Source organism: Primulina eburnea, chromosome 10, assembly GCF_022965805.1.
Source record: "Primulina eburnea isolate SZY01 chromosome 10, ASM2296580v1, whole genome shotgun sequence".
NCBI lineage: Eukaryota > Viridiplantae > Streptophyta > Magnoliopsida > Lamiales > Gesneriaceae > Primulina > Primulina eburnea.
In genome coordinates, this window is record NC_133110.1 from 20,388,330 (window position 1) to 20,403,887 (window position 15,558).

Sequence of the window (15,558 nt, forward strand, 5' to 3'; positions counted from 1 at the left end):
GAGAGGCACGAACACGAGCATGATGAGAAACACCATGAAGATAGACATGTTGAGATGCCACGCCGCATACCGATGCTAGAGTATGCCTAGCTTTCTTTGAATGGTGCACGCCCCAGCATTGTGAGGCCTATTGTGCGGGCAAACCACTTCGAAATCAAACTAGCTATAATTCAGATGATTCAGAATACAGTCCAGTTTGTAGGATCTGCAGTAGATGACCCGAACACGCACATCACAGATTTCATTGAGAGTTGCGATACTTTTAAATTTAATGGAGTTTCTGATGATGCTGTTAGGTTGTGTTTATTTCCTTTCTCATTACGTGACAAAGCTAAAGCATGGTTAAATTTTTTTCCTGTAGGTTCGATCACCACATGGGAGGACATGGAGAATGCATTTCTCATTAAATACTTTCCTCCATCTAAGACCATGAAGCTGCGGGCAGACATCACCACATTTGCTCAATTTGAGCAGGAGTCTTTATATGAGGCATGGGAGCGTTTCAAAGATCTATTACGAAGATGTCCTCATCACGAAGTGCCAATTGGGTTAGTCGTTCAAACCTTTTACTATGCCTTGATTACTCTTAATCGTACTATGATAGATGTTGCTTCTTGTGGAAACCTCTTGAGAAAAACTGCCGAGGAAGGATACGAGTTATTGGAGGAGATGGCTGCTAGCAGCTATCAACCTCAATCTGAAAAGAACAACCAGAGGAGAAGTGCAGGAGTTCACCAGGTAAGTGACTTTTCTGTTATTACTGCACAACTTGATGTCTTTAACAGGAAATTGGACGGCTTGAATATGGGTGGAACGACTACGCGACTTCAAGAGTTATTATGTGATAAGTTTGGAGGTGAACACTTTATAAAGAACTGTCAAGTTGGCAATCCCTTCTATGTGCAAAAAGGGGGCACCAGTGAAGCAATTGGGAGTCCAAAACCGTCCAAGGAATGATTCGTATTCGAACGCATACAATCTTGGATGGAGGCAACATCCCAACTTCTCATGGGATGGCAAAGCAGCCAGAATTGACCACAGGGAGGACAACTATATGGGAAACAACCAACGTACAGATCTGACCCTCCTAGAGAAGAAAAGTCTAATTTGGAGCAAATGATGTCTAAGTTTATCTCGTCCACTGAAACTAGACTCCAAAATCAAGATGCATCGATAAAAGGGCTAGAGAATCATATTGGAAAGTTAACAAAGATGATAGCAAGTAGAGAGCCGAGCACCTTGCCAAGTAACACAGAGACCAATCCAAAAGAGCAAGTGAAGGCCATCGAGTTGAAGAGTGGGAAAGTTTTAGAGTCCAAGCAAAAGGAAAGAAGTCAAGTACTGGATGAACAAATGATATGTGTCGTTTTTACGTGTTTTATTCCATTAGTCTGTGTGTGTTTTGCATTGTGCATACATTTACTTCAATCACATTCTGTTCATTTTAGAGTAAACATTTGCATTTTATCATATCTCACTCGGGCATGACGAATTTGCAGGAAAAGTGGCCGGAAAACCAAAAAATGGAGCAAAGTGTACAAAACAGAAGGCAACGGACAGAATGAGCGGCGCCCGAGCGGTAATTTTCTACCGCCCGGGTGCGAAAGGTGATCAAATCCACAAAGTACAGAAGAGTCGGCGCTCAAGCGGTAGTTTTCTACCGTCCGAGCGTGAGAGATGATTTAGAATGGCCAATTTACAGAACTGGTGGCGCTCGAGCGGTAGTTTTCTACCGCCCGAGCGAGAGTGCCGCACATCCCAAGCAAAGCTACAGAAGGTGTGGCGCTCGAGCGGTACTTTTTTACCGCCCGAGCGCCACCTATTTTTGGCAAGATTTTTGCAGCCAATTATTTACCTTATTTTGAGAAGGTGGCTGATATGGAAGGTTTTTGGACGAATTTTTTGGGGGCATTCAGACAGATTCAGACATTCTTCTTGAGCCGCCGCAAGTTTGGAGAGTACTTTGCGCTTGGATTGAAGGATTGAAGTTTTCCGGGCGTCGTTCTTCGCGTTTTTCGTCAACTCTAGTATTTCTTATTTAGTTTTATCATTTGAACCTTGTTTTGCTTAGTTTAATTATGAATTCTAGTAGCTAAACTTCATTATTTGTTGGGATTAAAGGGGATCCTACCCCGAACGTTGATTTGAATTATTTATATTTCGATTGTGCGTTATTCTTGATTTTACTACTGTTTTATTGTGTTGTTAGAGCGTGGCTAACTTTAACGACGTTTTCATATCACGAGTGAGTTCGAGAGAATAACGAGTGATAAGATCGAGTAGTATAATACGCGGATCTACAATTTACATAGATATATGAAATTGGATACGTGCCGATAGTCATAGTCCTTAGGGTCGAAAACTAAGGGATTTCATAGATCGAAATGCGATTTGCTCTTGATAAATAATTAAAGACATTTAATTACTTCATTGAGTAGAATTAGTTTGGCATAGCTCGAGAGAGTATGTTCAATAGATTAGGAAATCTTGTCGGAAGCGTAGATCACGATCGAACGAATTAATTAATAAACGAGGGGTAGGTGAACCGAGATTCCCAACAAATCCATTTCTCATTGAATTTTAACTCAACATTTTAGATTAAATTCTCATTCATTACTTGTTGAATCATTTTAATTGCATATTTATTTGAGTAAAGTAGGAATAATCACATAACTCAATTTTCGTTGCTAAATGTTAAATAACTGAAAATAATAATTGTTAAACACAGTCTTCAGTGGAACGATACTCGTACTCTTTTACACTATATTATTACTTGACATCGTGCACTTGCGATTAATTTTGAGCATACAAAATCATATTTTATAGGGGATTTTACTGTGCAAGTTTTGCTCGATCAAGTTTTTGGCGCCGTTGCCGGGGACTGTTAATCTACAATTTTATTTTTTGGTTATTTTCTTTAGCATTATTTTATTTGTCTTGAGCTAACACTCCATATTTTATTACAGATATCCCTTCCAGTGCATGCCAAAGTCACTTGACGTGGAGATTGAGTTTGATCCTGAAATTGAAAGAACTTTCCGAAGGCGAAGACAACAACAAAGACTTAAAGAACTGATGGAAAGACACGAGCAAGAACGTGGAGAGGAACAGCGTGACAATAGACAAGTTGAGATACCGCGTCGCATACCAATGTTGGAGTATGCCCAGCCTTCTTTGGAGGGTGCACGCCCTAGCATTGTGAGGCCTATCGTGCGGGCAAATCACTTTGAAATCAAGCCAGCCATAATCCAGATGATTCAGAACACGGTCCAATTTGGAGGAACTGCAATGGATGACCCAAACACGCACATCGCGGATTTTCTTGAAATTTGCGATACTTTTAAATTCAATGGAGTTTCTGATGATGCTGTTAGGTTGCGTTAATATTTCCTTTCTCCTTACGTGATAAAGTTAAAGCGTGGCTAAATTGTTTGCATGTAGGTTCGATCGCTACGTGGGACGACATGGCGAAAGCTTTTCTCATCAAATACTTCCCTCCCTCCAAGACCATGAAGCTGCGGGCAGACATTACAACATTTGCTCAATTTGATCAGGAATCTCTATATGAGGCATGGGAACGCTTCAAGGATCTACTACGAAGATGCCCACATCACGAGTTACCACTTGGGTTAGTCGTTCAAACATTTTATTATGGTTTGCTTACTCCTAACCGTACTATGATAGATGCGGCTGCTTGTGGAAACCTGTTGAGAAAGACTGCGGAGGAAGGATATGAATTGTTAGAGGAGATGGCTGCTAGCAGCTATCATTCTCAATCTGAAAGAAACAACCAGCGGAAGAGTGCAAGAGTGCACCAGGTAACTGATTTTTCTGCTATTACTGCACAACTTGATGCTTTAAACAGGAAAATAGACGGCTTGAATGTGGGTGGCACGACGATGCGTCTTCAAGAGATATTCTGTGAAAAGTGTGGAGGGGAACACTATGCGAAGGACTGTCAAGATGACAATCCATTCTATTTGCAAAATGAGGCACCACTGAACCAAGTGGGAGTCCAAAACAGCCCAAGGCATGACCCTTATTCGAACACATACAATCCTGGGTGGAGGCAACATCCCAACTTCTCATGGGGCGGTCAAAACAGTCAGAATAGACCGCAAGGAGGACAACAATATGGGAAACAACCGATGTACAGATCCGATCCTCCTAGAGAAGAAAAGTCCAACTTGGAGCAAATGATGTCTAAGTTTATTTCATCCACCGAAACTAGACTTCAAAACCAAGATGCATCGATAAAGGGGCTCGAGAATCAAATTGGACAGTTGGCCAAGATGATAGCAAGTAGAGAGCCGGGCACCTTTCCAAGTAATACCGAGACTAATCCAAAAGAGCAAGTGAAGGCCATTGAGTTGAAGAGTGGGAAAATTTTGGAGTCGAAGGGAAAGGAAAAAATTCAAATACCGGATGAACCGACTGAGACATCCAAAGGTAAGTCTTCTAACTACACACCAGCACCCATTGCACAACCTAAAATTGTTATACCTCCTCCTTTTCCTGCTGCATTGAAAAAAGCAAAACTAGATGCACAATTCGGTAAGTTTCTCGAGGTGTTTAAAAAATTGCATATCAATATTCCCTTCGCCGATGCTTTAATGCAAATGCCTAGTTATGCTAAATTTTTGAAGGATATTTTAGCAAATAAGAGGAATTTTGAGGGTCACATGACAGTGAACTTAACTGAAAATTGCTCCGCTTTGGTGCAAAACAAAATCCCACCGAAGCTGAAAGACCCAGGGAGTTTCTCTATTCCTTGCATGATTGGTGATGTTGTTTTTCATAAGGCATTATGTGATCTTGGTGCAAGTATTAAACTTATGCCATTGTCTGTGTTTAGGAAACTTGGGTTGGGAGAGCCTAAGCCGAAGAGGATGTCCTTGCAACTGGTTGACAGATCTGTCAAGTACCCCCGCGGAGTGATTGAGGATGTGCTAGTGAAAGTGGACAAATTCATTTTCCCTGCGGATTTCGTGGTTCTCGACATGGAGGAGGATACAGAGATACCTCTAATTTTGGGGAGACCGTTCCTTGCAACTGGCAAGGCACTGATTGATGTGCAAGAAGGGAAGTTGAGATTGAGAGTGGGAGAGGAAGAGATTACTTTTGATGTTTTTAATGCACTTAAGCACACACTGCATTCTGATAGTTTTTTTAGAATTGATGCTTTTGACTCTCTTGTGTCTCACTATGTGCAGGATGTTTTTAGGGACCCTTTGGAGGCCACCAACACTACTGAATTGGGAGAAGAGGAATTGGATGAAGAAAAAGCTGAAATAGTTGCATACATCAATGACAACCATCCATGGAGAAGGCCGATGAGGATGAAACTGGAAGATCTAGGAGAGCGCAGAGATTTGATCCCTCCAAAGTCGAGCATCGAGGAGCCACCGACGCTTGAACTCAAACCCTTACCTCCGCACTTAAAGTACGTATTCCTAGGTAAGAATAACACGTTGCCTGTCATTATTTCTGCTGCTTTGACAGATGCTATGGAGGACAAATTGTTGCAAGTTCTCAAAGAGCACGAAAGGGCATTCGCTTGGAAGGTGGCAGACATCAAGGGAATCAGTCCATCGATATGCATGCATAAAATCTTGATGGAAGAAAAGTACTCACCTCTCGTGCAACCTCAAAGACGACTAAATCCAAAGATGCAAGAGGTAGTGAAAGCTGAAACTATTAAGCTTATCGATTCAGGTATTATCTACCCTATTTCCGATAGTGCTTGGGTAAGTCCGGTTCAATGTGTGCCTAAAAAAGGTGGGATTACGGTGATCACCAATGAAAAGAAGGAACTTATTCCCACGAGAACTGTTACGGGGTGGAGAGTTTGTATTGACTATAGGAAGTTGAATGATGCCACTCATAAGGACCATTTTCCCCTTCCCTTTATTGATCAAATGTTGGAGAGATTAGCGTGGCATGAATTTTATTGTTTTCTAGATGGGTATTCGGGGTATAATCAAATCACAATTGCACCTGAGGACCAAGAAAAAACCACTTTCACTTGTCCTTATGGCACGTTTGTTTTTCGTCGAATGCCTTTTGGTCTTTGTAATGCACCTGCTACATTTCAGCGCTGTATGACTGCTATATTCCATGATATGATTGAAACCTTTCTTGAAATATTTATGGATGATTTTTCTATCTTTGGTGCAACGTTTGATGAGTGCTTGCAGAATTTGAGATCCGTGTTGAGAAGATGCGAGGAGACGAACTTGGTGCTCAATTGGGAAAAGTGCCATTTCATGGTACAAGAGGGAATTGTTTTAGGGCACATGGTTTTGGAGAAAGGAATTGAGGTGGACAAGGAAAAAATTGAAGTCATAAAGAACCTACCACCACCAGCCTCAGTAAAGGGAGTTAGAAGTTTTTTAGGCCACGCCGATTTCTATCGGCGGTTCATCAAAGATTTTTCTAAAGTTGCCAAACCTCTATCTTCTCTACTTATGAAAGATATGCCCTTTGATTTTAATTCTAACTGTTTGCAGGCATACGAGGATTTAAAGGAGCGCTTGGTGACGGCTCCTGTCTTGGTGGCACCGGATTGGGATCTGCCCTTCGAGATCATGTGCAATGCCAGTGATGCTGCGGTTGGTGCTGTCCTCGGTTAAAGACGGAACAAGGTATTCCACACTATATACTATGCAAGTAAGACTCTAGATGAAGCACAATTAAATTATGCCACCACTGAAAAAGAGTTACTTGCAGTAGTGTTTGCACTTGATATATTCATGCATATCTTGTTTTGTCAAAAGTCATTATTTACACAGACCACTCTGCACTGAAATATTTGCTTGCTAAAAAAGATGCAAATCCACACTTACTTCGGTGGATCTTACTGTTACAAGAGTTTGATTTGGAAATAAAAGATAAGAAAGGTGTTGAGAATGTGGTGGCGGATCATTTATCTAGACTAGAGCTTTTTAGTAATGATTGTGTAGATCAAGCTATTAATGATTGGTTTCCTGACGAGCAACTGTTTGAGATGAAACATTGTCCATGGTATGCAAATTTCGCTAACTTTCTTGTCACAGGCACACCTCCACCAAACCTATCATTTCACCAACGAAAAAAATTCTTTTCTGACGTGAAATACTATTTTCGGGAGGAACCGTTTTTGTTCAAAATTTGTGCAGATGCCATGATAAGACGGTGTGTTGCGGAGGAAGAGTTTGATCAAATTCTCAACCATTGCCATGACCTTGAGGTAGGTGGTCATTTCGGACCAACAAGGACGGCATCCAAGGTACTTGAATGTGGATTTTATAGGCCAACTCTCTTTAAAGATGCTCGTTCTTATGTGCTACATAGTGATAAATGCCAGTGGTTAGGTAACATCTCTAACCGTCATGAAATGCCTTTAAATAATATCATTGAATGTGAGGTTTTTGATGTGTGGGGAATAGACTTCATGGGACCGTTCCCCAGTTCTTTCACGAAAAAATACATCTTGGTTGCGGTGGATTATGTGTCTAAGTAGGTAGAGGCGGAAGCGTGTGCCACTAATGATGCTCAAGTGGTCCTAAATTTTTAAAGAAAAACATTTTTAACCGATTTGAAACACCACGAGCAATCATTAGTGACGGTGGCACGCATTTTTGCAACAAACTATTTGAAAAACTTTTGAGCAAATATGGTGTCACACATAAAATCTCTACCCCCTATCACCCCCAGACGAGTGGGCAAGTGGAGGTGTCTAACCGAGAGATAAAGCGAATTTTGGAGAAAGTGGCAGGTGTCAGTCAGAAGGTGTAGTAGCCCGAATTCCAAATTGGGTAATTAACGGATTAATGGTGATTAATCATGATCGGAAGGTCCGAAGATGGTTCGGAAGCACCGAAGAGTTCGGAAGGTCCGAAGTGAGTTCGGTGGATCCGATCATTAGGTGTCAAGAGTTGATCGACACGTGGGAGTTCGGAAGGTCCGAAGTGGGTTCGGTGGATCCGATCATGAGGTGTCAAGAGCAACTGGACACGTGCATGTTCGGACGGTCCGAAGTGTATGATCGGAGGATCCGATCATGAGCTGTCAAGAGCCAATGGACACGTAGCGTTCGGACGTTCCGAAGTGGTGTTCGGAGGATCCGAACATGGCCTATAAATAGTGGTCGGATTTCCTCATTTTGACTCGCCAATTCAGAGAATTCCATAGCATTTCAGTCGTTTCTGACAGGTTCTAGTCTTGTTCCGAGATTTGGGCACTAGCGGGGAGCTGCTGGTCTTGTAGCAGAGCTGTGCTCTAGTTGGGAGCTAGCGGCATCAGCGGGCTAGCGACGGACGAAGGTTTGGAATTTTATCAGTATTTATCTCAGGATTATCTAGTTAAGTCTGGTAGATAAGTTTAGTGATGGTTTTCACTTGATGAATAGGCTTGGATTAGACCTGTTGTCTGGTGGTTCCAGTGGATCAGGATTACTGTGATAGAGGTACGAAAGTACTATCCGAGATATCCTGGTTGAGTATACATTCATATATGTGTTGCATGATTATGTGGTGCATTGATATATGTCATATGATGCATGCTATTATGTCACGTTTATTACTGCACGTTGCATTTCATGTTGAGCCGTATTCTCCTTCGAGATAGCCTTTACTGTTGAGCTGTATCTCTTTCGAGATAAGCTATATCTTGGGGCCGCTCAGCCCTGTCTTGTGGACGCATGGACACCGAGAGTACACAGTGGCCGACGGGTCGGGAGGGCTTCGGTGGTCCGGGACATTTTAGGTCCACGTCTGTCTTGTAGTGGATGCAGTGACCCAGAGGTTGGACCGCGCGGCACTATCCACTTGGCGCCTCTAGACTGAGCATTGTTGAGATCCTTTTGTGACTCCTGTTTCTTGACTACCCCGGTATCATGATCATAGCATGTGCATTTCATATAGGTCTGTATACTCATACTTTTGTACTGGGCGTTCTTATCGCTCACGTCCTCGGTTTTGTTTATTCTTGGACACCCCATTCCCACGGGGCAGGCCTCAGGTTGGACAGCTCAGGAGGAGCAGGAGGAGGACGTTGAGTAGCTGGTTGGTTTAGTTTATCGGTATTGTTTTGATTTCGATATGGTTGTACCAGATATTCTTTACCTTATTTTGAGTTGTTATAGACTTCGATTGGGTTGTATAATCGGTATAGTTGTTGACTTTTTCCGCTGTTATCTCTGATTATTGTTGATTAGGTTATTTGCATGCTTAGTTTTTGATTAGTAGGTGATTCTGGAACGGGTCACTACATTTATGGTATCAGAGCATGCATACGATTTTGGGATATAGATTCTGTTTTGGGATTTCCGTTGACCAATTTACTAGTTTCCCTATTCTATGTTGTAGCAATGGCTGACCACTTTGGTGATGAGAGTAGTCAGGGAAGTGTAGGTCGTTGGGGTGACCAGGACGATCGTAGGCGTCATCGTGAACATCGTCATCGTCGGGATGGTCCTAGGCGTTTCGATATGCATCGTTTCATTCAGATGGGGCCTAAGCCTCTAGTTGGTGGAGAGACTCCTGATGATGCTGAGGATTGGATAGAACGCATGGAGAGTTGTTTCCGCGCATTCCAGTGCACCGATGAGCAGAAGATGGAGACCCTTAGTTTTCTTCTCGAGGGCCGTGCTCGCAGGTGGTGGCGATCGACTTCTGCGCCGATAGTTCAGTCGCAGGGTAGAGCGACTTGGGTCGATTTCCGTGCAGCGTTCATGCAGCTGTACTTTCCTCCAGCCCTTCGCCAGGCCAAGACGATTGAGCTCCTGAATCTGAAGCAGGGTAGTATGTCTGTTGATGAGTATCAGCAGAAATTCTTCGAGTTGTTACCCTTTGCGCCTCATATCAGTGGCAGTTCTGAAGCCAAGTACGATCATTTCCTTCAGGGCCTTAACCAGGAGATTTTTGATCGTGTCACCGTCTGTGATAATCCTACTTCTTACGATGGGTTGGTGAACCGGTGTCGCCAGGCAGAGATCAGTCTCCAGCGTGGTAGGGCTATTTTTTCTTCTAGACCTTCGCATACTTTGAGCCCTCGACCTCAGTCTTTCAAGAAGTCAGGTTCTTCTTCTTCTGGATCTGGATCAAGGTCTAGCGGTGATGTTCGCTTTGGTGAGAAGAAGGATGCTTGTGTGCATTGTGGGAAGAACCATCCATCGGAGCAATGCCGAGTAGCCGCAGGAGCTTGTTTTCAGTGCGGAGAGATGGGTCATATCAAGAAGAATTGTCCTCAGTTGCGAGGTGGAGCAGGATCTGGTTCTGGATCCCAGACGACTGTTCAGCAGAGGAGACAGGGTCAGGCAGTGGGTAGTTCGAATCTTCGACCTCGTGCCCAAGGTCAGGTTTTTGCGCTGAACCAGGATCAGCCTGAGATGTAATTGTTATACAGTTGTAATGAAGAATATTTGCAGTGTATTACAATGGTGTTTTATTCTCTTGCCTAGATTTCGAGGACGAAATCTTTTTAAGGGGGGGAGAATGTAGTAGCCCGAATTCCAAATTGGGTAATTAACGGATTAATGGTGATTAATCATGATCGGAAGGTCCGAAGATGGTTCGGAAGCACCGAAGAGTTCGGAAGGTCCGAAGTGAGTTCGGTGGATCCGATCATTAGGTGTCAAGAGTTGATCGACACGTGGGAGTTCGGAAGGTCCGAAGTGGGTTCGGTGGATCCGATCATGAGGTGTCAAGAGCAACTGGACACGTGCATGTTCGGACGGTCCGAAGTGTATGATCGGAGGATCCGATCATGAGCTGTCAAGAGCCAATGGACACGTAGCGTTCGGACGTTCCGAAGTGGTGTTCGGAGGATCCGAACATGGCCTATAAATAGTGGTCGGATTTCCTCATTTTGACTCGCCAATTCAGAGAATTCCATAGCATTTCAGTCGTTTCTGACAGGTTCTAGTCTTGTTCCGAGATTTGGGCACTAGCGGGGAGCTGCTGGTCTTGTAGCAGAGCTGTGCTCTAGTTGGGAGCTAGCGGCATCAGCGGGCTAGCGACGGACGAAGGTTTGGAATTTTATCAGTATTTATCTCAGGATTATCTAGTTAAGTCTGGTAGATAAGTTTAGTGATGGTTTTCACTTGATGAATAGGCTTGGATTAGACCTGTTGTCTGGTGGTTCCAGTGGATTAGGATTACTGTGATAGAGGTACGAAAGTACTATCCGAGATATCCTGGTTGAGTATACATTCATATATGTGTTGCATGATTATGTGGTGCATTGATATATGTCATATGATGCATGCTATTATGTCACGTTTATTACTGCACGTTGCATTTCATGTTGAGCCGTATTCTCCTTCGAGATAGCCTTTACTGTTGAGCTGTATCTCTTTCGAGATAAGCTATATCTTGGGGCCGCTCAGCCCTGTCTTGTGGACGCATGGACACCGAGAGTACACAGTGGCCGACGGGTCGGGAGGGCTTCGGTGGTCCGGGACATTTTAGGTCCACGTCTGTCTTGTAGTGGATGCAGTGACCCAGAGGTTGGACCGCGCGGCACTATCCACTTGGCGCCTCTAGACTGAGCATTGTTGAGATCCTTTTGTGACTCCTGTTTCTTGACTACCCCGGTATCATGATCATAGCATGTGCATTTCATATAGGTCTGTATACTCATACTTTTGTACTGGGCGTTCTTATCGCTCACGTCCTCGGTTTTGTTTATTCTTGGACACCCCATTCCCACGGGGCAGGCCTCAGGTTGGACAGCTCAGGAGGAGCAGGAGGAGGACGTTGAGTAGCTGGTTGGTTTAGTTTATCGGTATTGTTTTGATTTCGATATGGTTGTACCAGATATTCTTTACCTTATTTTGAGTTGTTATAGACTTCGATTGGGTTGTATAATCGGTATAGTTGTTGACTTTTTCCGCTGTTATCTCTGATTATTGTTGATTAGGTTATTTGCATGCTTAGTTTTTGATTAGTAGGTGATTCTGGAACGGGTCACTACAGAAGGATTGGTCGGTGAGATTAGATGATGCTCTTTGGGCATATAGGACTGCTTTTAAAACACCTCTAGGCACTACACCGTATAGGCTTTTGTTTGGTAAAGCATGTCATCTACCTGTAGAGTTAGAGCATCGCGCATATTGGGAAACAAAAGCACTGAACTTTAACTTTACTGATGCAGGTGAACGACGTTTGCTTCAACTAGATCAGTTGGAGGAGTTCAGAAATCTAGCATATGATCTCGCACTAATCTACAAGGAAAAGATGAAGAAAGCCCATGACAAGCGGATCATCGAGAGAGAATTCAAAGAAGGTGAAAGTGTCCTACTCTACAACTCCCGGTTGCGACTTTTTCCCGGAAAATTGAAGTCACGATGGTCCGGTCCATTCGTGATCTCAAAAGTTTATCAATCGGGAGCTGTAGAATTGAAAGATGGGAAGGATGTGACATTTACGGTCAATGCCCAACGCCTGAAGCACTACATGGGTGGCACAATTGAGCCACAACTTGGAATCACCCGGTTCCAAGACATACCGAACTGAGACGGACCGACATTCAAGCTCTCGACTATAAATTGAGAACTACTTTTCTTCCCATTCTCTTGCATTTGATTTAAATTTTCTTTCGTGTCCACTTATTTATGTCCTCTTGCTTTTGTTTTTGTTTTCATTTTTTTTAATACAAAAAAAACATATTTTTAAAGCGATTTTAGGCAGAAAGGTTCGCGCTCGAGCGGTAGTTTTCTACCGCCCGAGCGCGAACGCTCACCTCGGGTTAATAATACCCGAGAGGTTGGCGCTCGAGCGGTAGTATTCTACCGCCCGAGCACGAGCGCCTACCTCTGAATACAAATTCCAGAGAGGTTCACGCTCGAGCGGTAACTTTCTACCGCTGGAGCGCGACTACTTTTAAGTCGCGAAATCCCTTTCCCTTTCTTCATTCTGCACGAAATTTCCCCAAATTCCCTCTCCAAATCCCTAACTACTCTCATTTTGTTCTTTAAATTTTGTGGTGCAGGCTTTCAATATCCATTCTATTCTCCGGAAACAAGGCGAAATCCTCCGTAAGAAGCAAGAATAACCCTCTCCGGTCACCCACCATCTCCATCTTCAAAATCTATGGCCCCTAAGAAACAAAAAGGTAACCACGGCTCCTCCTCTTCCTCTTCGTCATTTGATAGAACACGTTTGTAAGTGCGGCGGCTAGGGAGAGATATGATCATGCTAAAATACATAGAAATCCCATAGGCGAGAGGGGATTTCGTCGCACTTTTGAAGATAGATACATGCCACCTATTGTGTAATTAGAAAGAAGGGGATGAGACAAATTTTGCGAGCAACCTAAGGCGGATGTGGTGTCGGTGGTTAGGGAATTCTACGCCAATGCCGTTGAACGAACTGATAGTAGGGCATTTGTTAGAGGAAAACTTGTGCCGTTTGATTCGGCCACGATTAACGCCCTCTTGGAAATGGCCGAGGTCGATGACTCTAATTTCCAGGCATTGGTGGTTAATCCCGACTAAAACCTGATTATCGAGACTCTGTGCCAACCGGGTGTGATGTGGAAACCATTGGGTGGATCGCCGAGCTGTTTTGAGGAGAAATACTTGAGAGCTGATATTGCCTTGTGGTATTTGTTTGTGGCCCGACGGATGATGCCAGTCTCGCACAAATGCGAGGTGCAAAATGAGCGTGCGGTGTTACTTTTTGCGTTGCACCGAGGAGACGACATCGATGTGGGAAAACATATCAACTCGCAAATCACACTGAGCGCCCACAACAGCCACATAGGTCTTTTCTTCCCGACCATCATTTCCGAATTGTGTGCACGGGCCGGGGTGCACTTCAGGGACGACGAGGAGTGGCTTCAACTGATGAAGCCAATTTGTCAGGAGGATGAACAGCAAAAAAGGGCAAAACGACGGGAGGACTTTCCCCCTCAGGCGGAGGATGCCGGTGGATCAAGCACTGCCGTCCCACAACGTCGCCCATCACAACCCCGCAGGCAAACTCAGAATGATAAGATGGATGAAAATCTCGCCTTCCAAGCGCATCAGAGTCAGTTCAACTCTTACGTCGCGGACCATTTATTTCACATTGACTCCATGATGCGCTCTTTGCTTGTGCATGGGGGCGTTGACCCGTCAACCATCCCACCGACTCCGCTACCTCCTCCCCCATTCTAGTTCCAGTATGATTATTCTCAGCGGGGGACGCTTCCAGAGTGCCACCACTTGAGCACGACGACGACGAGTCTTTACCAGGGGAGTTTACTGTTTCCCCTTCTTCGCATTTTTATTTCTTTACCGCTTTCTGTTTTCTTTCTTATCGTTGTTTCAGTCTAGCATGTTTATTAGCTTTCATGTTTATTAGTCTGCATTTGTGTTTGCATTTCTGTGTTTTGAGTCTTTTGTGCAATGGGGACATTGCACACGTCTAGTATGAGGGGGTCGTCGTACGTCTTCTTATTTGTTTGCATTCGTATTTGTCTTGCATGAGTTCAGTGATGGTGACATTAGTCAATTGGTAGCCTGTGATGATTTTGGGTTAAACGAACTGCATATTACTTAATCTTATCACTCGTTATGAATACCCCAGTGAATTGAAAAATTTCCATATGCGCACATAGTGGGTGTTATTAGTAGTGTAAACGACAGTCGAGTTTAAGAATTTGTGGGAGAAACTGGAAAAACATGAGATGCAAGTCGAACTTGAGTGAATTTTTGTTGACAGTCGTGACCGACCAGTGACAAGAAGTAGAGTAGATCACTTGAGTCCACCGGAATAACTTTCGTCCCAATTGTGCATAATACCCCAAGCGTTATCCCTAAGCCAAATAAACAAACGCTCCATATACTCAAAACCTAGGGAGTACACTTGAGAAAATTATGCACTTAAAAAAAAAGTGTTGTGAATGAAAAAAAAGAAAAAAAACGTGTTGTGAATGAAAAAAAAAAGGGGATGTAAGGTGTGGGGGAGCCAAAAAGGGATGAAATCCTATCCCAAGGCTAAATAGATGGAGATGTAAGGCGTTGAGGAATGTCAGATAAAAATTCTGACAAGTGCATAATGAAAATAATCAGTGTACGTCCCATCTTTCTGAGCCGTTTGAAACCTCATGATATTGACTCCCTAATTCCTGGTGTACAACCTTGAAATTTTTCCACTTTGTGTTTACTTGTTGGTCACGACTAGAAACAGAAGTCAGGATAGGGAAACTTGCATTGAACTGTTGATTTGGTGACTCGCATGATTTGCGAATAAAACTGTCTGAAGCACGAGCTAGTGAGACCCACAGCACACACACGACCACACTTTCTGGTCAAATCAAAATGTTGTAAGGTGCTTTAAAAGGGGTACTGATGATTGTTGGGATTTGGCTAAGGGGATGTGGTTCAAACACCCGCTGAGGCAGGAGATACCGGTTCGCTACTTCACCATCATTTTAGTTGTTTTGGTACCCTCCCCTTTGTGTTTGTTTCGTGTTTGATTTCTGTCTATAACCTATTTTACTTGAGGGCAAGCAAAAGGTTAGTATGAGGGGGTTGGTATGTGTCGTTTTTACATGTTTTATTGCGTTAGTCTGTGTGTGTTTTGCATTGTG

At 43.5% G+C, this 15,558-nt stretch overlaps 2 non-coding genes across 2 annotated transcripts; both read right to left on the reverse strand.

The window, feature by feature from the left end:
* Positions 1–433: 433 nt before the first annotated feature.
* On the reverse strand, positions 434–539 carry LOC140804097 (small nucleolar RNA R71). Its single transcript, XR_012112056.1, has one exon. It is a non-coding gene; the product is annotated as a small nucleolar RNA R71 (small nucleolar RNA).
* A 2,974-nt stretch (positions 540–3,513) lies between these two features.
* On the reverse strand, positions 3,514–3,619 carry LOC140804078 (small nucleolar RNA R71). The gene has a single exon (XR_012112038.1). It is a non-coding gene; the product is annotated as a small nucleolar RNA R71 (small nucleolar RNA).
* Between the last annotated feature and the right edge of the window lie 11,939 nt (positions 3,620–15,558).